The sequence below is a fragment of the Rhyacophila brunnea genome, unplaced genomic scaffold, assembly GCF_057557595.1.
Source record: "Rhyacophila brunnea isolate RB1 unplaced genomic scaffold, BYU_Rbru_1.0 scaffold_23, whole genome shotgun sequence".
Lineage (NCBI taxonomy): Eukaryota > Metazoa > Arthropoda > Insecta > Trichoptera > Rhyacophilidae > Rhyacophila > Rhyacophila brunnea.
Genome location: NW_028232893.1, coordinates 14,419,378 through 14,427,228, shown reverse-complemented (window position 1 = coordinate 14,427,228; position 7,851 = coordinate 14,419,378).

Genomic DNA, 7,851 nt, shown 5'->3' with positions numbered 1-7,851 from the left:
TAAAAAAAATATATAAACGAAAATCTAATATCAAACTGCTATCTAGGTGAATAGATCATCACATTCGCTGTATGACTCTCATGATGCAATAACTCTGCTGGTGGCAATAACTCTGTTCAACCAAATCGCTTCGAATGTTGATATATTCCATCTACGTGAGACTAGACTAGAGATATAGGTGGATGTTATTTTATAAATTCTTAAAATAGGGTCTGCTTAACTCATCTGGTGTACTTCCTTGTACCCATATATTTTTTTTGTATTTACACATTTATACTGTAGAATAACTTAATACTGATCTATCTCTTTTGTTATGTACCTAATATTGTTTTAATAATATTTCATTGTTTCTAAATGTCATGTTGTGAACGTCTTAAACTTATAATTTGTAATGTCCACAATATGTAAAATAAATGAATTGAATTGAATTGACACGGCATTTTTTTAAAAAGCAACAAATCTGCCTTTGTAAGGTCGACCAGCCTGGTTTGAGCAACTCTTCATTTTCAGTACACATTCAGTACACACCCAGAGAATGTGGTTTGCATCCTTTACTTCTCAGTCACATTGGTCAGGTAACAAGTCCTAGCTCATAGAGCTTGCCAGTGAGACCATCATATCCAGTCAAGAATAATTGACCGGTGTCAGTGGCGCACCCAGGGGGGGGGGCCAGGGGGCCTTGGCCCCCCCCAAAATATGAAAATCATCAGAATGATTTTACACATTGAAATCGAAAGCCAATAAACTATACCTTGGGCTTAGACAAACAACATGGCAAAAAATGATTTGTAATTCTCCAGCACCCTTTTTAGTAAAATTTCTTAGATTTTAATTTCTAACACAAAAATTTCGAAACACTAATGTCAGGTTTTTTTAGAAACCCGTTCCCTAATGAAATTCTCGGTGTCCACCCGAATTCCGGAGTGGTATAGGTCATGGCTGGGGAGGGTTGACAGGGCTCTAACCTGGGGGCCCGGGCTGTGGGGGGTCTGGCGTGTCGGGTTGACCAGATAAGTGAGATAAACACACATCATAAATTAGCTTTAATAGTAAAAAAAGTCGTCTGCGGCGCTATTATACTTCATGTCTATGAACATTTTAATTTATATAATTGTCCAATATATTTTCTGATTAGTATGTGTCGATACTAGACAGCTCCATTATTAAAGTAGATGTATTGAAAATCGCCAATAATTCACTGTATAAGTACCCTCAATTTAAACTAAAACACAATTTGAAAAACGTTAATGTAGTATTTCACATTGCCTTTAATCTAAACGGTGGATAGGGGCCCGTCAAATACCCTAACCCAGTGGTCGGCAAACTCATTAGTCAATAGAGCCAAATATCAACAGTACAACGATTGAGATTTCTTTAGAGAGCCAAATTTCTTAAACTCAAATTATATACGTATGTAGTAAGTAGGTACATTGCTAATTTACTTAATAAACTTTAGTTAAAGTTTTAAGTCCTAATTAAATTATAGGTAGGTACACTAAATAAAACTGAATATCATACGTAATAATGTTCTTATTTATTAATAAAAATTAAATTGTAAGTCAGGTATCCATAAAAATGAATCATGACAATGACTGACAAACTCAATGTGAATAATGGCCTTGCATCTCCTTGTAAAGTTTGGGGAAGTCAGGTTCGTATGTTGTTGATTTAATTTTAAGCACGATTCCAGGTTCTCATCAATAAATCGATTTCTTAATTTACTCTTGATTTCCTCTTTTGGAAATCTTTTTACTAACCACAAAACTTGCAATATTAACATTGTTGACAGATTTTATTCAGTACCTAATTAAATACAGAACTTTATTTTTATTGACTCTTCTCCTCAGCTGCTTTCTTCCTTGCATCATCGACAGAATATTTAGCGCAAAATTACGAGTTTTAGTTGTATCTTTCTAACTTTCAATGCGCCAATTTTTCCCGACACATACATACAGGTCGGTAAGCCATTTAAGTTTTGAATAAACGCGAAGTCTCGGTCTATTCAACATTACATTTACGGTTATCCTCTTCCATTTTCTTTGCTTCTTCTTTGTAGCCATGTCAAATATGGCAGAGAGCATCTGTGGCAGAGCCGCACTCAAGGGGCCAAAGAGCCGCAGTTTGCCGACCACTGCCCTAGCCTGAGGGCCCGTTTCAGGATGTGGGGGCCATGGTGTAGGTACACCGAGTGCAATAGACAAAAGACCGATAAACGAGATATTAGGCTGTGTTGTATTGAGTAGGTTGTGTACTTTTTTGTCCATTTTAGATTAATATGTTGGAACCTCAATATTGAAAAACCAAAAATCTACGATAAACATTCGGCGAAAAGAACGACTACACCCACTACGGTGGTGGTGTAAATCAAAAGAACATTTTTTTCGGTGGAATTCGGCATAAATATTGTAGCTCTCTAGACCAGTGTTCCCCAAACTTTCAACATCTGTGTACCCCTTCTATAATTTTCGTAACACTGAGTACTCCTCGTCAAAGAAAAATGCATATAAGTACTTTAATAACAATCAAAATATATTTGTATATTCCTTTTGTAGTATATAAACAAAATAATAATAAACGAAAAATAAAATTCATTCATAATAAAATATAAATAAAAGTTATATTATAAAAAATAACATTCATTGGTTATTAATTTTAATCTGAGGTGCGGTTCCACACCCAAATGGCTGTTCCTTTTTTTTACGTAATGTCTACAAATGCTGAAAAAGCAACTTCACATAGATATGAAGTTGGAAAAGGCAAGATATATTTCAGGAATGTCTCTGTTAAAAAACTGGATACACATGTTGCATTTGCAACCTAAGTGATGTTAAATACACTCCATATATTTATTTTGCAAGAATCCGTCTGAAGCTAATAATTCCAACAATTGCTCTTCTTCCGCATGCGATAAACCTTCTAGCATGGATATTGTATTAATGCTTGTTGCACCAGGCGTAGCCATAACCCGGTGCAGCGCATACCCCCACCAAACTCTTCCCGTACCCCAGGGGGTACGCGTACCACACTTTGGGAAACACTGCTCTAGACGAAGCAGGTAACACAGCCGATATTATTTAACCTGATAGCTGCCCGTAACGTAACGTTCACGTCATGCACGGCGGTGATTCAGGCGCCCGTACCGTACGATATACGCCGAGCCGTTCTACGCGCTTGTATGAGTCAAATATTTATTTATTTAATTTTAAAACGTGTAACTACATTTCTGATCAGACCTTGCAAGCAAAAAACATTTGTACGGCGCATACATCGCGAGAATAAGGGAATTTCCCGAGAGGCCAAATCAGGGTTAGCTCAAAATTCCCCTGCACACTGGGATATCTTGTACAATAGGCAGTTGGTATGATTCGATAGTGATGAGTCAGTTGTCGCCGGAATATCATTTAGTCGGGATGCTAATTCGGAATGCTTTCTTATTCAGATTTGCGTTATAATTGGAATGTTTTCAATGTTTTTACATTGAAATTTAATTTCTATTGAGTGACCAAGTGTTTTTATTTATATTTCATATACAATTTGCGTATAAAAAAGTGTTATATTTACGAGTTTTGTTTTAGATTTTACCTACTAAACTTGAATGAAAAGAAATATTTTCGATGTTTTTAGATAGAAATTGACAAAGAACTAAGTGTTGTGACTATTTTTTATTTGTATTTCGGATTCGATTTGCGTATACAAAGTGTTTTATTTACGAGTTTAGTTTTACAAATTTTATTATTCAAAATGGATGAGATCGACGAAGTTGGTGAAATCGATAACCTTATCGAAACAGTTGAATCTGAATCTGATGTCGAACTTGAGGAAACTTTGGAAGTCGATGAAAGTGAAATTATCACACCGGAATCCACTGAAAGACCGACATTTGAGTGGAAATCGGATATGTTTGAGCCACGCGCATTTTCCTTCGATGCTAACGTTTCGGGATGCAAAGCTGATAATTTGACTTCGGATGCACTCGAAATGGACTATTTCAAATGTTTCATCGATATTTCTTTTGTTGAAATGTTAGTCCGAGAGACCAACAGACAATTTGTATTTGCCACAAAAAATATCACAGTTTTGAGTGATCGTCTACGGCGATGGGTAGACTGCACAATTGATGATATGTACACATTTTTGGGGCTGTGTATGCTAATGTCAAGGAATTCACGGAATAAAATATCTTAACACTGGTCTATCCACAGATTGTTATTTTCACCATGTTTGTTATATTCCGAAACCATGTCCAGGAATCGTTTCGAACTGATGCATCGAATGTTGCATTTTTGTGACAATGAAACGCAGGTTCCCGGAGATCGACTATAAAAAATTAGACAGGTCCTGAAGGAACTGAAAATTTCTTTCAAGCAGTACATGTGTCCATATCAGAACATATGTATTGATGAGAGTCTTCTCCTTTTCAAAGGCAGACTTTTATTCCGCCAATTCATCAGGACGAAGGCTAGTCGTTTCGGAATAAAAATTTTTGTAATGGCTGATTGCAAAACTGGTTTTGTCTTAGATGTAATCATTTATACCGGAAAACAAACTGAAATTGAGAAAAATAATTACATCGGTATATCGGGCAACGTGGTGGTAACGATGCTTGGACCATACTTGGAACTAGGGCATACATTGTACATTGACAACTGGTACAGCAGCCCAACGTTATTCAAGTATCTTTATGATCACCGGACGAATGCCTGTGGAACCGTAAGGAGAAACAGAATTGGGATGCCCAAATTTACTAAGAAATTGAAAAAAGGGGAAACCGATACATTCCATACTGACGAAATTATGGCTTTGGCGTGGAAGGATAAAAAGGATGTTACAATGTTGTCCACAATTCACAACAATACTTTCAAACCTACTGGAAAAGTAGACTATAAGACGAAAATTCCGATTTCCAAGCCGGAATGCATTGTTGATTACAATAAAAACATGGGTGCTGTGGATCGTAGTGATATGATAATTTCTTCTGTAAATTCGACAAGAAAAACTGTCAAATGGTACAAAAAACTTTTTTTCCATTTGATAGATTTATCTCTGCTGAATGCCCATGTATTGTTCCAACAAAAAACTGGAAAAAAACAACCGCTGGGTGAATTTCAATTGAAAGTCATCGGACAACTGATCGAAAAACATAAGTTAGAACCAAAAACTCTTTTGAAGCGAAAAGCACCCTTACCCCCTAGGCTAACAGAAAGACATTTTTTGGGTAAAATACCACCTACTAACAATAAAATTAATGCGGCAAGAAGATGTTATGTATGTGCCAATACAAAAAATCAGAAAAGACGGAAAGAAACTAGGTATTTGTGCAAGCAGTGCGACATTGCTCTGTGTTTTGAACCGTGCTTCGAAATTTTCCATACACAAGAAAGTTTTTAGTGATTTTAATGTGTTTAGTATACTTCTTAGTGCTATAAGTATTTATGGTGACATTTTACAAAAATACTATAAAATTTATTTTTCAAAATACTTATATTAAAAAAAAAAAAAAAAATCAACTAATTCTTGTAAGTGCAGTGTTGTGACAACCCTACCATACCTGAAAATTTTCAGACATTTTCACGAAATTGTGTATGAAAAACTTTTTCGCCGAACTTCAATTGAGGTCTCATATATGTAAGTGCATTATATTGGACTTTTCACTATTCTTTTAATTTTTTTTTAATATAATTAATTCCTGGGCCCTGGGGAGTATACCTAGTACTTTCAGCTGGGCTGTTAAAAGGTTAAGTAATCTTTTAGCATACTAGGTACACATGTCCAGCATGGTCGCTGTTCAATTCCAATCCGCCAGTCGCTGATGACACGCTCAACGGTTACCGCCACTATGTCTCCAATTTAATAAACACTAAGAGAAACTGTACAAATATATCGCCGTGTATTGTGAAAATATGTAAAAATATTTATATGAAGAAGAAAAAGAGCCTATGGGACTACTTTACATTCTCCTCCTTGGGTCCCCCCCCAATAATAAATCCTGGGTGAGCCACTGACCGGTGTAGTAGTCAGGATTCAGTGCAGTTATCTCTAATCACTTAATATAAAATAAATAAATGTGCTGATCAGGGACAGGTGAAGAGAATAATTGTTAAGATAATACCAGGACCTGCCCCGGGTCGTCACACTCTTGACGATGATTACTAATTTTTCATTTTATGACGCTGGGAATGGAAATAAAACAGTCTGCTATAGAAAATAATCAAGTTTTATTATTAGGTAATCATTTAACCTTTTTTTAACACATTTTACAACTTATATTTCTTTACAAATATCTTTGACAAGACGCACACGTAAACGTAGGTTGGACCGAGTAATCGTCGCTGTATATTAAATACCTCCTATGTGGTGATTTTGACGAAAATGAGTTAAGTAGTTACCACGTGATGCGCATTTTTTTTCTCTACCATGTGTATTATATCACTTGTGGAAAGATCAAAAAAAAATTAAATCACCAAATAAAATCGATATTAAATTAATACTATGTAAGAACATCCAAAATCATACACCGTAATTAATCCTATGTGAGCGTCCGCCGCAATATATCAGTATTCAAATAATCTTATGTGAACACGGCACACATAGAATTAATCCTGTGTGATAAAAACATCGAAAAAGCTACGATTTTACCATTCAATAATAAATATATTATAAAAAAATATGATTATCCAATTTTAATTTATGATTAGGAACTTAGTTTAGTTGGAATTAGTTGAAACATAATAAATAATATATCATTTACGATTATTTTTTTCAATATAACTGAAACAACATAGGAAGTATCAAAAATACAGTGACATTATACATTTCGTAAAACAAGCAATCGTTAACAAAAGCTATAAAAGATAGCTTTTAGTTGTTTAAATCAAATAATACACATTGAAAGTTTATATACTGTAAAACACCGTTAATTCGGAAACGTTGGGACAGAAAATTGACAAAAATTCGAAATACAAAATGTATGGCAAAAAACAGTAAAACTTGAAAAAGTTATCTGTAGTGCGGACAAAAATGGAATTACAATGACACCATATTGAATACATCATTCCACTGTCAGATTCTGTTACGTTGCGAGTCTTGATTGAGTAGTTTTTGACTGTGGCTCCCCCCATCAAATCTACAGATAAATTTGTGGCACTGTATTTAATTTCTGGTTCAAAAATGAGAGATGTCAAATTTTCAGGTTATCCATCAAATGTAGACTCACTAGTGTTAATTAATATGCAGGTTTTATACGCATGTCTACAGCATTTTAGCATTAATCAACCGATAAATGGTGATTCGAGTTGCTCTATGCATCTCAGTCTTAAACAACCTTTGAGCAAAAACAATAAACGGATATCAGCATAATCTGATACCTTTTAAATGTATCACTTTATATTATTTGGGATTCTTAAAACTATATAAATTGACATAAAGAATAATCTTGGCAAACACTTAAATAAAAATGAAGTCTTTGAGTTGTCAATGTATCGCCGCTGTACACGGGATATAACCAAATTACACTGATATTAATCTAAATTTAAAAAAATATATATATTAACACTTTACATTGCTCCTGCCACTGTGACGTCCTGTTGTAGCCAAATAGAGGACACCAATGTGGCATTTTTAGACATGTGCAATTCTGCCAGACAAAATAAATTTGATTAAGCTTATAAATACAAATACAGTATGTTTCATATTGTTTTCATAGATGTCAGTCATTTTAGAATTTAGATTTTATGTATTTGGTTACTGTGTTAACGAGTTAAGAGTGCCTGTTGATAGATAAAAGGAACTAACGTTGAAACACAAAAAGCATATTAACCACAAATACTGAATTGCATTAATCGGAAATACACG